General features: G+C 41.5%; 1 long non-coding RNA gene across 1 annotated transcript; it reads left to right on the plus strand.

Moving 5' to 3' along the window:
• Nucleotides 1-16,095, plus strand: LOC142830182 (uncharacterized). The gene is made up of 3 exons (XR_012905195.1): nt 1-433; nt 11,686-11,790; nt 13,305-16,095. It is a non-coding gene; the product is annotated as an uncharacterized LOC142830182 (long non-coding RNA).
• Nucleotides 16,096-17,004: the final 909 nt, after the last annotated feature.

A 17,004-nucleotide genomic window follows, 5' to 3' on the forward strand; every position in this document is an offset into this window, starting at 1 on the left:
TCAAAATTCTTTTATTTTTTAACGAAATGCTCTTGAGAGTAGCCACAGATATTCATTTAAATTTCATAAAATGTACATATAGTATAAAATTCCCGTTGGATTTCTTTAAAGCACATGTATTAGGACACAGGGAAAAAATAGTTTTCCCCCCCTTTGTTTACTATAGTCCCTTAGAAGCTTGAAATTGAAATGAATTTCCTACTTACAGTAGCTAGTTTCTCTACATTACAGACTGGTTTGTTATTGTGGAATTATTCATAAATGCTTAACTACTAGTACTTGTTGGTTGGGTTGTTTCCTTTATATGAGAAGAAATATTTGTTTCAAGAAACATATGGATATAGTTTATATGGATTTTGTACACAGATGAAGAATGAAGAGTATCTTTTGTACCTAACAATCTCGAAAGTAAGACTCCAGACACTCTGTTCAGGTAAGCAATCTGAAATTTAAAACAAAAACAAAATAGAAACCAACTAACCGAACAAAAAACATGTCTCCCAACACAAAAAACCTTTGCAATGGGCTAAATGCTGAAGTCATTCTACAAGTCATTATTACAGAAAATCTCTTACTAATTTTGATTTGCTTGAAAGAGAACTCCAGAATCCACCCATGTTTGAATAAATGATGTACGTGACATTAACGTTAATAATTCAAGTGGTAGCAATCTTGTTAAAAGGAACACACTTTTTGTAACTTGCAGTAGGAGAAGCTAGTACCATTGCTTCAGAGGAAAGTGTAAGAAATCCCATAGTGGACAATTTTTAAAAAAATCCTTAGCTATTAGGCATCCTGGCTGAGATTTTCAAAGCCATCTAAAGGATCTGAAATTCCCAGTCCAAATCTTTTTGAAGGGATACCTAAAACAGAATATCACATATAACAGGATGGCAGGGACTGGACAGAACAGATTTTCACAAATGTTGTCCTACATCTTGTCTCACTGAAGGCAATGGGAAAATTTCTATTAATTTCAATGGGAATGGAGTTGGGCAGATACTGAGCACTTGACAATCCCACATCAAATCCAGTTATATTAATGATCTATGTAGTGAATTTGTGCCAGGGTTGTTTGTTTATGGGTCTTGGGGGTTTTCTCCAGAAAGAAGGGTCCGGAAAACCTATTTTTTCCTGCACTGGCTCATCCTCAAAGCAGCAGCGCAGGATTCCCACATAGAATTCAAGAGAATTTGAGAAAGCAGTTTCCACAGCACTATGTGTGCCAAGGAGCCAAGAGAGCTGGGTGTTCTGGGCAGAGAGGGTGCTCAAGGACATACAGCAGTATGCAGTGTGTTAGCAGAGGAACATACTACTTCTTTTAAGGGACATATCCAATTCTCATTAGACTTAATCAAAAAACTCACACTGTTTGTGGGAGCTAGACTAGGTCCCAAAGGAGTAGCAGTGTTCCCCATGAACACTGAGTCGTCTGGTCCTGCACTAGCATTCACCATGTGGCTGGCCTCACTCTATTTCTCATCTGATTAAGTAGGTTTTATCCATGAAAGCTTATGATACTATATATTTTTGTTAGTCTCTAAGGCCTGGACAACACTAAAGGGGAAAGTTGCCATAAAATATGCAACTCCAGTTATGTTAATTACATAGCTGGAGTTGAAATATCTTAAATCAGGTTTTCATGCCATCCACACGGCGGGAAGTCAATGGGATCACAGGGGAGTCCTCTCAGTTCAAATTAGTGGGTCTTCACTAGACCCACCAATTTGAAACGCGGAAGATCAACGGCAGCAGCATCAATCTTCTCAGTAGTGTAGACAAGCTCCAATGTGACACAGAACTGCTGGTTGTTTTTAAAGTTACAGACAAACACGGATATCTCTCTGAGACTCAGAAAATAGAAGTACACTGCTGGAATAAAGTCAGGCACTAATGTTATAAAAGGACAACCATAAGTAAACTTAGAAAATTCCTTGTGAGAAAACCAAACCCATTCAAAATAGAACATCACAGCTGCAAATACAAAAAATAAGAAAAGAAATAGAAGTTCACTGAAGAACCAGAAAAATGCAGTGAAAGTAGGGTGTATATATTTGTTTTTTTGAAATGTAAGGAATGAAAGCAAAAATAAAGACAAAAATATAAACAAGGGCAACAACTTGTAGAAAAGGATTCTGAGGGCATATGGGAAATATCAAGCTATGAGGAATCAGGAGTAATCACTGAGGAGAGGTTAAAACATAAATTAGAAACGTAATTTGAACCCCATGAATTTTAAAGTACCATGTCAGGATGGCATAGCATAACTTTATGCATAATAGCACTTGATCATTTTAATACTACATCATGGCTGTGTCTAGACTGGCAAGTTTTTCCGCAAAAGCAACTGCTTTTGCGGAAAAACTTGCCAGCTGTCTACACTGGTCACTTGAATTTCCACAAGAACACCTACGATCTCATGTAAGAAATCAGTGCTTCTTGCAGAAATACTATGCTGCTCCCGTTCGGGCAAAAGTCCTTTTGCGCAAAGCTTTTGCACAAAAGGGCCAGTGTAGACAGCTCAGATTTGTTTTGTGCAAAAAATCCCCGATCGTGAAATGGTGATCGGGGCTTTTTTGCGGAAAAGCGTGTCTAGATTGGCACAGACGCTTTTCCACAAAAAGTGCTTTTGCGGAAAAGCGTCCGTGCCAATCTAGACGCTCTTTTCCACAAATGCTTTTAACGGAAAACTTTTCTGTTAAAAGCATTTGCGGAAAATCATGCCAGTCTACACGTAGCCCATATGTCTATTGAGTAGCTGCACAACATGTTTACTCTAGACTACTCAGGCTCATTGTACACCATTTCCAGGCTGGGTGGCACTGACAGATTTGTATATCTATATATTTAATCTTTCCCTTTATATTATACAGTGTTCATAATATCCCCAGGTTAGATGCTGAGTGTATTTCCTATACCACAATTCGATCATTATCTTGTGTGAATGACCACACTGTGTCCTAGTACTTGCTCATTGTTATGGCGGCTGCATACCACTAATTGATCACTCTCCCAATACTATACAGCCGCTCTTGGGTGGGTATCTGATCACTATGTATATGCTCCATTTGTTTTCTGTGGACAGGGAAGTGTACCGAAAATGAATGATAAAACATTTTTTCCACTACTTCTGATGTTGGGGAAAGGAATCATTTCAAAAAGGGAATTTTTATTGTCTTTGAGGGCAAACAGAGGCAACCTTCTCCCACCCCTCTACCCCTGCCCCAAGAACAGCCATGGCAAGGCAAAGGAGGAGCAGCCAACTGAGTGAATGTGAATGAGACAATCAAAGAAAATCAATGTAAACCAAGTAGTACTTCTATTGCAAAGGGATAGGAAGCAAAAATCTTTCATTTTTTATATACACAAGGAAAAATGTAGACAGTAGTGGGCTCTTACCACAGTGGTAAAACCTCATGTGCAAAACACACATTGAACAAGAACAGGAGAGGCTGGTATATATGCCCAAATCAGTAGCATCTTCATTACACAGTGAATATCAGAGGCCAACACCTACTCACTTTTAGATGTACCCCATTAAACAGCATATTCCAATACCCAGGCTCTGCTCAGCATCTCTGACCTCTTCTAGGTAAAGGCCTGCATTGGGTAGTAGTGCCACTGCTGATCATAGTATTCCAGGCAAAAATGTATTTATTACTTTGAATTTTGAATGTGATGGAAAAAAAGATTGCCAAAAGCAGTGGGCAGAAATAATCTAATCTTACCAGTTTAGCCCATGTTTCACACTGAAGGCAAACCATATAATTTTCAGTTAAAAAAGTAAAAATAAATAAATAAAAAGCAAACAAAATACAAGATTTATTATTAGTCAGATTTAATATTATTGTAGCATGGTGCTGATGTGTCCTAGAGCAGGCCCGACCACTTTCATTTATAAGAAAGGGAAAAGAAAACAAGTCAAGAAACTTAATTCTCTTTACTTGTTCTATAGTATGTTCTGTATTTGATTTATACCCATTACTGACTTGGCTATTTTTCAAGCTGTGCATTTATTTGTTTTCAATGTGCAATGCCAAGATTGGCTACAAAGCCATATTTACTGCATTATTTTTTAATGGCTAACAATCCCATTATCAATTATAATGCAGTATATTTATAGACACAGAAAAATGAGAAACTAAAATGTCAGGTGACATTCTGCCAGTACTGTTATATCAAGTCAAGGCAATAAGCAGTAAGTAAGAATTTGTCATCACTTCACTGGTTCATAACTTTTGTCATAACTACAACAACAGAACATAAACACATTGCTTGATTCTTTCCAGGTTAATTCTTTTTCAAAGGACAGAAGTGCTCCATTAGACCTGTAAGAATATTGGTCCAGGAAAATATTTTATAGTAACATCCTTCAAAGAACAGTATTGATGAATTACTGATGTATAGTGAAGTCACTTCAGAATCATTGTCATCATTTAAATACCCTCATGTAAACTCTCACATGAAGCATTTGGAAATCTCAGTAATGAATGAAGGTCAAGATTCCCAGAAAAAACATAAGCATTTTCTAGAATATGAAACTGGCCATTCAGAACAAGAGATCATTTGTATGTCTGGCTTTGACGTGCTAAATATTGGATTGGCAAAAAAAAAAATTGTTTTGCTGTGATACATGGTATTTGTTAGTGAAGCAGGAAGAACAACTGTTTCAGAACACAGATAGGAGCTGCTGTTTGGAAAAAGCAGGGCTTTGAAAGGGATGGGAATCTGGAACACATTTAGGGAGAATTCTTGTACCCAAACAATTAAAGCTTGATGAAACCAAGGCTGTGTCCAGACTCCATGCCTCCGTCGACGGAGGCATGTAGATTAGCCAGCTCGGAAGAGGGAAATGAAGCCGCGATTAAAATAATCGCGGCTTCATTTAAATTTAAATGGCTGCCCCGATCTGCCGATCAGCTGTTTGTCGGCAGATCGGGAGAGTCTGGACGCGATGCCCCGACAAAGAAGCCTTTCTTCATCGACACAGGTAAGCCTCGTGAAACCAGGTTTACCTGTGTCGATGAAGAAAGGCTTCTTTGTCGGGGCATCGCGTCCAGACTCTCCCGATCTGCCGACAAACAGCTGATCGGCAGATCGGGGCAGCCATTTAAATTTAAATGAAGCCGCGATTATTTTAATCACGGCTTCATTTCCCTCTTCCGAGCTGGCTAATCTACATGCCTCCGTCGACGGAGGCATGGAGTCTGGACACAGCCCAAGAGACATGCCACCATGGACTGAAGCCAGAATAAAAGACCAGGAGGCAAACTGTCCCCTCTCCTGGGAGAATGCTATATGGCATGGAGGAAAACTACTTGAGGTTCTCCCTAGAGAGTTTTCAGAGTCTAATTTACTGGGGGAAAGCATCTTTCTGGCATCTACAGAGGGAACAAAAGGGGAGCATCCCAACATTCAGGGACCAAACAGAGTTGGGTACATCATAACATTTCTATCATTGGCTAGCAGAATCCTAATGGGATGGGTTGAGGGAGGAGACTGGAAATCATAATATAAACATAGCAGATGCTTCTTTCACCCAGAAAGTAGAGATTACTCCTCTACATATGAGATTTAGAGGAACAATCAAAGCAGATGTACAAAAGGAAAAAGATTTTATCCATGCACTGTGAGAGTATGCCGAGTGCTACAACCATAAGTCAGTGGAAATAGTTAAACATAGAGTTATAATACAGGGAGAATACAGGTTTACTGGAAGGGAACAAACACAACTACTGTTCAGTATTTTACTAGCAGAGAGGACAATAGAAGTGTGATACTCCAGTGGGGTCAGAGTCTCGCAAATTCTGCTGCAAGAGGGTACTTCTGGCAAATCTAGGGTTAGAAGAAAAACTGAGAGAGGAAACTCTAATCAGAAACTTTTAGTGAGAAAGATCCTGACAGATGATAGGCATGTAAGGAAGGAAAAGGAGAACAAGGAAGCAATAGATAAAATAAAGAGAAAGTTTGAAAGTGACAAGAGATACAAAGTCTTTGATGTAGGCATAAAATTATTATATAACTAGGCTCTGCAATGCATAAAAGAAGTATATCATGCAGGATCAGGCATAATTCCTTTCCTAAACAATATAGTCTACGTGTGTAGACGTGAGAGGGGAGTCAAAGATGTTAATGAAATGTGAAGGCAGGAGGTTGTCCCTTGAACTCTTTATCTCTGAAACCATCCACCAAAATCAATTGCATGAGTTACATTGGCCCCACGTGCACAATGGGGTAAAATGTGCACCAGGATGAAAGCAGTGGTATATTTTGCAGAAGGATAGCTTTAAACTGCAAGTGGAGCACCAAAGCAAAGAAATAGCAATCTGCTTCCAAATATTACATGAACAGAGCAAGAGGCAAATGATTTATCAGGAATTATTCACTCAGCCCTACTTAATACTACAAACAGTATTGCCTTACCAGAGGGGCCGATTCAACCATAACTTGCATCCCTGATGGGCTCATTTGACTGGGAGTAAGGCTCCCCTCTAACCATTGAGTCTCTCCCAATCTCCTCACCATGCCTATAGTTAAAATGGTGAGGAGGATGGAAAAGAAGGGGAGGGAATGGAATGGAGGAGGAAGAGGGGATAGATCGACCAGAAGTGGGCTGCATGCAGGCAGTGGCCAAATGCGACAAGAGAGACTGAGTGAGGGATGCCAATGATATCAGAATTGAGAGTTTTGGTTCCCAAAGCATGGGAAGCAGTCAGCAGGAAAGTACAGAGAGGGAGACGTAAATATCCCCATTGCCCCTATCTTGTGTTTGAACCTGCATGCTGCTCAAAATCCTTGGCCGGTGTCTGTGTTACTCCCATTTTGCCAGCCACACAACTCACTCACTCACTCCTTAAATGGTTCAGTGGAAATGTAAGGAGCATGGCTTGAAAAAAATTCCCCAGGGCTCATCTTTCCTAAGAACTACAAACCCCAATGAAAAAATACCTTTGGTCCAACCCAGGCAAATATAAATTCCATTGCCCCAGCTTCCTTTTCTTGAACAATGTAAGTTCCAAAATATAAATCCTGAGTAAATCAACCCTTGTCCCAAGCAAACACCTCCCTCCAAACAAACTCAGTCAATTTATACCCCAGAATAAAATCCATCCCTTCTTCCCTACTCCTGTGTAGGGCAAGATTCATGCAATGTTGGCACGTTCTATGCCCGCCTAGCCCATAGATGACCCTGTTTCTCTCTCACTCCTGCACATTCCCACTCTTAAAGAAGCAGTATCTCAAGGTACATCTACACAGCAGTGCTAAGCTTGAAATTAGCTATGCAATTTGAGCTATGCTAATTGTGTAACAAGTTGAAATAACTTATTTCAACTTTTGGCACTGGCTACACAGCAGTTATTTCAAAATAGAGCACTTTTCCCCTGACTTCCCTTACTCCTCATACAATGAGGGTTGCAGGAGTCAGAGTAAGAAGCCCATAATTTCTAATTTATTTTTGAAATAACAGGCTTGCTGTGTAGACACGCACTACATTATTTTGGAATAACTGACATTATTCTGAAATAATGCTTCTGTGTCCACACAACCTCAGAGGCCTCTCTCCTCATCTCTTCCTGTGAAAACAGCAAAGGTTCTGGCTGCTCCCTCACCACTCTCTCCTCATTTTATAGAGGAGTAACAGTCCTTGTCCCCTCACCCATACAATGAAGACTGGACTCTGACTTACTGGGGTCCCAGATTTTTCAGCTGGTGTGAACCATCCCTGTCTGTCAGAGAACCCCTTAGTTTAGCTCTGTTATCTCACCTTGTTGCTGTATTTAAGTAACAGATCTTTTACATCTTACATCTCTACTTGTGGTCAATCTTTGACCAATTTCTGTAACACCACATCCAGATTATTCCTCCCAGTCTTATCCCAAAAGGAGATTGTGCTCTCAATCTGCACTGCTGATATCCTACCTCATACAGAAATAATATGATCAAACCTCTGTGGCTTTCCTCTGATTGGGTAGTCATGAAATAAGTCAGTAACCTCGGAAATCCATTGTTCATTAACATTTCCTTTGAGATTTAGCTCTGAAAGTGCAATTAGTCTCTCCATTTTTATATGCATTTTAGCGAAGACAGGCATTCTGGGAGTAACATAAGTGAAGTAACACTGTCATCACTAGAGGGAACAAAATACAGGACTATGTAGCACTTTAAAGACTAACAAGATGGTTTATTAGATGATGAGCTTTCGTGGGCCAGACTCACTTCCTCAGATCAAATAGTGGAAGAAAATAGTCACAGCCATATATACCAAAGGATACAATTTAAAAAAAATGAACACATATGAAAAGGACAAATCACATTTCAGAACAGAAGGGGGATGCGGGGGGGGGGGGGGGGGGGAGGAAGGAAGGTGAATGCCAGTGAGTTAATGATATTAGAGGTGGAGAAGGGTAGATGTCTGTGAGTTAATAGTATTAGAGGTGATAATTGGGGAAGCTATATTTGTAATGAGTAAGATAGCTGGAGTCTTTGTAAAGTCCCCTGCGGAGAGTGTCGAATTTTAGCATGAATGCCAGTTCAGAGGATTCCCTTTCAAGTGCAGATTTGAATGTCTTCTGAAGTAGGATGCAGGTTAGCAGGTCATTCAGACAGTGTCCTTTCTGGTTGAAATGACAAGCAACTGTTTTTTCTTTGTGATCCTGTCTAATGTCTGTTTTGTGGGCATTGATTCTTTGGTGAAGTGTCTGAGACGTTTGTCCAATGTACATAGCAGACGGACACTTTCGGCACATGATAGCATAGATTATATTTCTGGAGGCGCAGGAATATGTGTTCTTGATCTTATAACTCACTTGGTTAGGCCCAATAATTGTGTCAGCAGAGTGAATATGTGGACAAAGCTGGCAGTGGGGTTTGTTGCAAGGGAAAGTACCAGGGTTGGTATTAGTGTGGTATGTCCTGTAGTTGTTGGTAAGAATCATCTTGAGGTTAGGTGGTTGTCTATAGGAGACTATGGGTCTGTCTCCCAGAGCTTCTTGGAGTTTAGTGTCCTGTTCCATATAGGTTGTAATCTATTGATAATGTGTAGGACAGGTTTAAGTTGGGAGCTGTAGGTGATGACAAGTGGTGTTCTATTGTTGGTTTTCTTGGGTCTGTCTTGTAGTAGATGGTTTCTAGGTATTCGTTTGGCTCTTTCAATTTGCTTTTTTATTTCTCTGGGTGGGTAGTTGAGGTTTATAAATGCTTGGTAGAGATCCTGAAGTTTCTGGTCTCTGTCTGTGGGATTAGAGCAGATGCGGTTGTATCGAAAGGCTTGGCTATAGATGATGGATCGTATGGTGTGTGCTGGATGGGAGCTGGAAGCATGTAGGTAACTGTATGAGTCAGTGGGTTTTCTGTAGAGGGTGGTGTCTAATTTCCCATTGTTGATTTGTACTGTGGTGTCCAGGAAATGGATCTCTCGTGTGGAATGGTCCAGACTAAGGTTAATGGTGGGGTGTAGGTTGTTGAAATCTCTGTGGAATGTCTCCAGTGTTTCTTGGCCATGCGTCCAGATCATAAAGATGTCATCGATGTAGCGTAAGTAGAGAAGGGGTAAAAGGGGACGGGAGTTGAGGAAACGTTGTTCTAGGTCAGCCATAAATATATTAGCATACTGTGAGGCCATGCATGTACCCATGGCTGTGCCGCTGATCTGGAGGTATAAGTTGTTCTCAAAGTGGAAATAATTGTGGGTGAGAACGAAGTTACATAGGTCTGCTACCAGGTTGGCAGTGGTGTCCTCTGGGATAGTGTTTCTAATAGCTTGTAATCCGTCTTCATGTGGGATGTTGGTGTATAGTGCTTCTACATCCATGGTGGCAAGGATGGTGTTATTGGGGAGGTTATCGATGTTTTGTAGTTTCCTTAGGAAGTCAGTAGTGTCTCGGAGATAGCTGGGGATGTGGGTTGCGTAGGGTTTGAGGAGAGAGTCTACATAGCTGGATAGACCAGTAGTGAGTGTGCCAATACCAGAGATGATGGGGCGTCCGGGGTGTCCAGGTTTATGGATCTTGGGAAGCAGATAGAAAAATCCTGGTCGGGGGTCAGAAGGTGTTTCTGTGTGGATTTGTTCCCGAGTAGCTGTAGGGAGGCTTTTAAGGAGACAGAGTAATTTCTTTTGGTATTCCGAAGTAGGATCAGAGGAGAGAGGTTTGTAAAATGTGGTGACTCACTGGCATTCACCTTCCTTTCCCCACCCCCCCTGCATCCTCCTTCCGTTCTGAAATGTGATTTGTCCTTTTCATATGTGTTCATTTTTTTTAAAATTGTATCCTTTGGTATATATGGCTGTGACTATTTTCTTCCACTATTTGATCTGAGGAAGTGGGTCTGGCCCACGAAAGCTCATCATCTAATAAACCATCTTGTTAGTCTTTAAAGTTCTACATAGTCCTGTATTTTGTTTCAGCTACACCAGACTAACACAGCTACATTTCTATCACTATCACTAGAGGGAGCACTTATGCAAACATCATGTAACATTCCTTTATGCTACTAACTACAATTGTGGCCAGAGGAAAAAAAGATATGGGGCCAAGATGCAGAAGAATAAGGCAAGTCATTCAGAATGTAAGATGGGGAGAAAATGCTAGAATAAGAGATATTTTTGTTAATCTTTTATTAGCAATTAGAAGTTTATTTAAAATAATGTATGGTAAAATTGCACTGAACTATATGTTAAATAGCTTAGGTTAAAAGAAAATATCATATGATGGTTATCCAAATGTTTAGGGCTCAACAATCCCTTCTAGTTTCAATCTTAGAAGGGATGAAAAATGTTTGAAACCCATTATAATTACTCAAGCAGGAGTTGAACTTAGGTGGTAGCTCCATGTCCCTCCAAACTCAGACATTTCAGGGTCTGTTTTCACAAGCTTTGGAGCATGGCTTAGTGTGGAGAGAGAACTGTAATATCTGTGTGGCATTATCTCATGGCAAACTACATGAGAATACCCAAGGAAGTAATGCTGATGGCCAGTAATAATTTATGCCAGTTCTTTTTGCACACTGGTCAATCCCCTGATTAGGTACAAGTGTGGAGTTGGGATGTAATAGTATAGTCGATTAACTGATTAACCGATAAGCAAAAGCTTATAGGTTATTGCTGTAGACTAAACGCATCCCCCCACCCCTACTTCTTGCCAGTAAATTTTTTAGCAGACTGGCCAGCAGCCCAGCTGTCCCAGTTTGCACTGGGTCTTGAACCTACCTCCGCTGCGGCTCCATATTTAATATGTATTAGGAGCCAGGCAGGAAGCTACCCTGGCTCAGTTCTGGCTCATGTTAGGTCCAAGAGCTCAGACTCCTCTCTCCCCCCAGACAGGGGCTGCATGGGGACTATAGAATAGTCGACAAACTGATAAGAGTTCATGAGGTTAATTGACTATTCAATTAACTGATATTAACATCCCTAGTGTGGAGGCCATAGACAAACCCCTGTTGTCAAGGGACACAGACAGACCAAAGAAGGCATTGTGCTGAGAAACCAGGTACTATGTGAATGGCCTCAGATGCATAGAGATTCTCTATTGCTCTTGGTACATGTGTAAGACTAAGCACTATGAAAAAAGTCAAATGCTGTTGTGAGACACCATAGAAACTCTGCTAACAGAAACACATGGAAGGTACTGAATAGCTTTAGCTTTGCTCTAGATTTGTCTTCAGTGATTTAAATCTATTTTTTTTAAGATTACTGGAATTACTCATTTGGAGGAAGGGAAAGAAGAGAACTGCTAAGTTTGTACTTGCTTCAAATGTACAAATGAAAGTCTGAAAGACATAACCAAAAATAAAGTAAGTATCTGTTACAGTATTAAGTCCAGTTCAGGAAATCTTTGTGAAATTTTTTTAAACTCCTAAATCACTTAGGGTACGTCTACACTTGCTCCCTAGTTCGAGCTAGGGATGCAAATGTAGCTGATTGAAATTGATAATGAAGCAGGGATTTAAATATCCCGTGCTTCATTAGCATAATCTCACTTGGGCATTATTCCACTCAACATCTGATTCAAAACAGGAAGTGCGCTTTGGGACGCGTTAGTTTGAATCAAACCCTTTGGTTCAAGCTAACGTTACTCCTTAAAAAATGAGGAGTAACGTTAGTTTGAATCAAGGTGTTTGATTCGAATTAATGCGTCCCAGAGTGCACTTCCTGGTTCAAATCAGCTGGCAAGAGGAATAGCGCGCAGGCGAGATTATGCTAATGAAGCGCAGAATATTTAAATCCCTTCTTCATTAGCAATTTCGGTTGGCTACATTTGCATCCCTAGCTCGAACTAGGGAGCAAGTGTAGATGTATCCTTACAGTATATGTTTGTCACATTTTCAAGAGGGCCTAAATTCCTTAGGAGCCCAAGTCCCAAAGAAAGTCAAAAGGACTTTGAAACTATGCGATTTAGGTGTCTTTAAGAAAGTTAGAAGACTAAGCCCTAGGGAGTTATTTTGAAATAACCTCACTCATTTTGAAATAACAAACATAGCGTCCACACTACCAAGCTCATTATTTCAAAATAAGGGGTTGGTTATTTTGAAATAACTCCTGCTTTCCTTGGGAAATAAGCTTATTTCAAAATAGTTATTTCGGGAGTTATTATCTCCAATTTAGTTATTTCCAAATAATTTCTTAGTGAAGACATGCCCTTAGGCATTTTTAAAAGTTATGGTTATTTTATTGTTGTGTCCCAGCCTGCAAATCGTTGGCACGGAGAAACCACACAGAAGCCAATAGACCCTGCAAGACAAGGCCAAAAGCTTGGAAAATAGAAGTAATGTATCTGATAAGTTTATATCATGAGCTCATTTTTCTGAGTGAATCAAATAATTAAATTTATTCCAAAGCCATCTTAAAACTGCATTTCAGCATTCCGAAGTCAGTGCTGAAGCTATCAATATTCATGCCAGGGTGCAAGCTCCTACAGCAGTTTTTCTGGCCAGGATAAACCCAATGCTAGGTGATTACCTATGCAAACTATATAAATGACCAAAAAGCATAGTTACCATATCTGAGTCTTCATTACAAAAATTACACTGAATTGCTGATATAACAGTTCTTAGAAAGCAGTATCCAGAAGCTGACCCTATATAACACTGTGGAAAATTCGTCAATATTAATGTTCATTTTTTAGTCTAACTTCCAAGTTTGACAAATCTTGTTTCATCTGGATTCATTTTTGCTTTGATTTCATGTGGCACTGGAAGGCATTTAGGATGCTAAGCATGAATAGAAAAAAAAACTTCAGGCCTGGATTACATACTTCTTCATCCATTTAGAGTGAGTTTCATGACACATATGTCTTTCTATCTCACAGATGCTACAGTGTCACAGGATAAGGAGGAAACAAACTCTATGCAAGCAATGGCTTCAAAGACTTTGACACATGAAGGACTTTTACTTTTTACACATGAAGGACTTTTAATATAAACTTTGATGTGTTTTATTTCCCCAGCCTAATGGTGCCTGTCAGTGTATCACTTTAAGTACCATAGCTTGGTGTAAGGTACACCAAAGAAAACACTTCCACTCTATATTAGAGGTAAATATAAACATTTAGCACTGGATTTTTAACATAGTAATTCTAAAAAAGTACTTTGATAAACTACTGCTACTATCATTGCATAATGCTGTAATTACTAGTCATTGTTAAGTGAACTCATTTTCACTTCAAAGTGTTAAAAAATCTTGACAAATTATCTTCTAAATGTTCAGGCACCTTTCATGAAATACTGTAAACCTATTTTACTATTGTTCATTTTAATGCAATTTTAACATTAATGTAAATGGACATACAGCTGGCCTTTTTTCAATCTAGAAAACTAAGCAGATGATCCCAGAAATGGGAATGGCAAACATATGCAACTCCGAGAAAACAGCCCACTCATCCTGTGGGGCATGGAAGACATACAGTAGGGCAAAATTCCTACAGTCCTCACTACAGCCACACTCTCATGGAAGCAAATAAGAATTTTGCAAAAGCAGGAACTGCAGGCTATATTTCTGAACTGTTCAGAATATAGTAAATGATTTGCCTAAAATGTTATGTAGAATTTAAAAGTCAGATGTCTTAGAAGGGCATTTAGAAATTTAAAACTTGCCAGCTGTGTGTCTCATTATTCATATAGCCACGATACATGTTTTTGGCACAAATATATCAACTGTGAAATGATGATCCAGAGATGATTTTCTTAATGCAAGCTAAATACATCTGTCCTAATGTTAATTATAGATAGTTATATTTGTGTTGCACAATGAGGAACATGTGATTGACATTATAATAGAAGACAGCCCACACCAATGTGATTCCTATTTTATTTATTTATTTATTTAAAAGCTTGTTGCTATCTAGATTTCTCCAGTGGAGAAGGGACGCTCTCTTGAATCCACCCGTCCTTGAATCCATGAAACTGACAGAGTTCCATGAAAAATAGGGTTGAATCATGATAATTTTACTTAAAGCATTTGCTCCAGTCCAATTACAAATCCCTAGAGGCCTCCAACCCTGATCCAATTTCCCTATTCAAATCTGGAAAACAAGCAGGATTAGGACCACTAAGAGACAAAACAAAAATTGCACCACTCTAAGATGTTCTTTCATTTAATTGTTTAAGCAGTGCATGAAAGAGCAGATACTGCATGTGGAGCCAGCACACCCCTGAAAGGCATGAGAGACTGCAGAGGTACCTCATTCTGCCTCCACATAGAGTTGGAGGGGCATATACCTCTGCTTCCAAGGGTGGTTGGAGGTAAGGTTCGTCCAGACCCTGCACCCTGGAACCCCCCCCAGTCTCGATCCCCCTCCCACCCTCCAATCCCTTCCATTCCAGCCTAGAGCATCCTTCTTCAGCCCAAACCTCTAATCCCCAGCTCTACCCCAGGGTCTACACCCCACAGCCAGATCCCTCATGTGTACCTCACACCTCAATCTCCTGCCTCAGCCTAGAACCCCCTCCTACACCTTGAACCTCTCATTTATAACTCCATCCTAGAACCCACAGCTCCCCGCATACTTGGACTCCTAGCCTCAGCCTAGATCCCCTTCCCATACTTTGCACCCCTCAGTTACATCCCCAGCCTAGAGCTCCTTCCTGCACTCCACACCTCTCATCCCTGGCCCCACCCCAAAGTCTACATCCCCAGCCAGAGCCCTCACCTCTTCTTGTATCCCAAACCACTGCCTCATCATGGAGCCCCCTGGCACACCTTGGAGCCCACACCCAAGCCAGAGAAGTCCTCAGCTCTCCCACTCAAACTCAAACATCTGAGCCAGCCCAGTGAAAATGAGCACGTGACTAAGGGTGGGGAGAGCAAGTGACAGAGGAAAGAGGGACTGAGTGAGCGGGGAAAGAGCCTAGGAGAAGGGGTATGGCAGTGGTAGGACATCAGAGGAGGGGCAAGACAGGTGGAGCTGGGGTGTTTGGTTTTGTGTGAGTATAAAGTTGGCAACCCTATGTGAATGAGATTCAGTATTGGGTCTTTGAGAGTTGCAGCGCACAACTGGCAGTCCAGGAGAAGGTGAAACTAATGTGTCTTTAAGCCTGATCCTGGGCTGATCCAGGGGCTGTAGAGCCCATTGGTGTAATTCAAACAGCTTGAGGAGGGGGGAGCTATGCTATGGCAGAATCACCAAGCTGTTATAGGCAGCAGCACAGCTCAAGTTCTCCACAATGTTGTAGGTTGCAGCTCTGCCCTCAACATTACTCTCCCACCCTCCCTCAATATACCCTCAATGCCAAGGCTTGTGAGAGGGTCCTCAGAAGGCAGTCTTACAGTCTAGTACTTTACCTGTGCCATGGAAATCATTCTCTGGCTGCATCCAGGGCTTTTGGGAACTCTGGTATGCCACTCTTTTTGCCCTTTTACCCAACGTAAAGAGACAGGTACAAGAGAGATGATTTCATCCCATATTGGGCCCAGAGATGCTGTGGGAGCACAGGATAACCTTAAAAATAAGTAGTGTAATTGTTCTGGTTGTGCAAAATCCTCTAACAGTACTATCCAACTTTTCCTTGTGAATGTTACACTCGCTCCCAGGTTTAGCTTTCAAACTTCAATTTTTGACATTTTCCATTTGACTTTCTTAATAAACCAGGTTTTTCCACAGATCTGCTTTGTGACATTGATCAAGTCTCATCATTTGCCTATACCTCAGTTCTTCCAGCTCTAAAACAGGGATAATAATATTTCTTTGAGATGTATTCATGAGAAATAGTATGCAAGAGTTAGGTATTTATTATTATTAATTAGCTGACCTTGAATCCTTGCACAAATCCCTGAACCACAGTGGTCAGACTGTAGTGCTACATGCACCAAAGTGAAAAGTACAGTAAAACTCCAATTGTCCGGCATCCAGTGGTCCAGCACGCCTGATAGTCCAGCACCAACTGGAACCTGGAAGTGCTCCAGCCAGCCGGACAATTGGAGCTCCTGTGAGCCCCATGTGCGCTCATGGGCCGGAAAGGGGAAGGGGAGAAAAGAGGAAGGGGATTATATCCCTGTGACAGGTATTCTGGGACCAATGGCGGATATAAAGCAGGGCGAGCAGGGCGGCTACCCCGGGCCCCATGCTTCAAGAAGCCCCCCGCATGTGCCGTGGTGCCACCGCGTATACACGTGACACCACCGCGCATATGCCATGTCAAAGGGGGGGCCCCGCGAAATTGTGCTGCCCTGGGCCCCACAAAATCCTCATCTGCCCCTGGCCGGGACCCACACTGCATCTGGCCGGGGGGCCAGAGGAGATGGGGGGGTGGTTGGCGGGGAATGTCCCAGCGAGGGGAGAACCCTCCACCACTTTGCAGAGAGGCAGGGGAAGCCCCGCGCAGCTGCCTGCTACAGGCCATCTGGGACTGCAAGCAGTGGCGGAGGAGAGGGGGCGAAGCGAGGGGTGGCGGTGTGGGACCAACCCGGCAGCACCCCAGCTGCTCTGCTCCGCCACTTTCCCAAGTCTGCCGCTGCAGCTTGCAGCCCCAGCTGGCCTGTCGCCGGCGGCTGTGTGGGGCTTCCCCTGCCTC

This window comes from Pelodiscus sinensis, chromosome 7 (genome assembly GCF_049634645.1).
Source record: "Pelodiscus sinensis isolate JC-2024 chromosome 7, ASM4963464v1, whole genome shotgun sequence".
Classification (NCBI taxonomy): Eukaryota; Metazoa; Chordata; order Testudines; family Trionychidae; genus Pelodiscus; species Pelodiscus sinensis.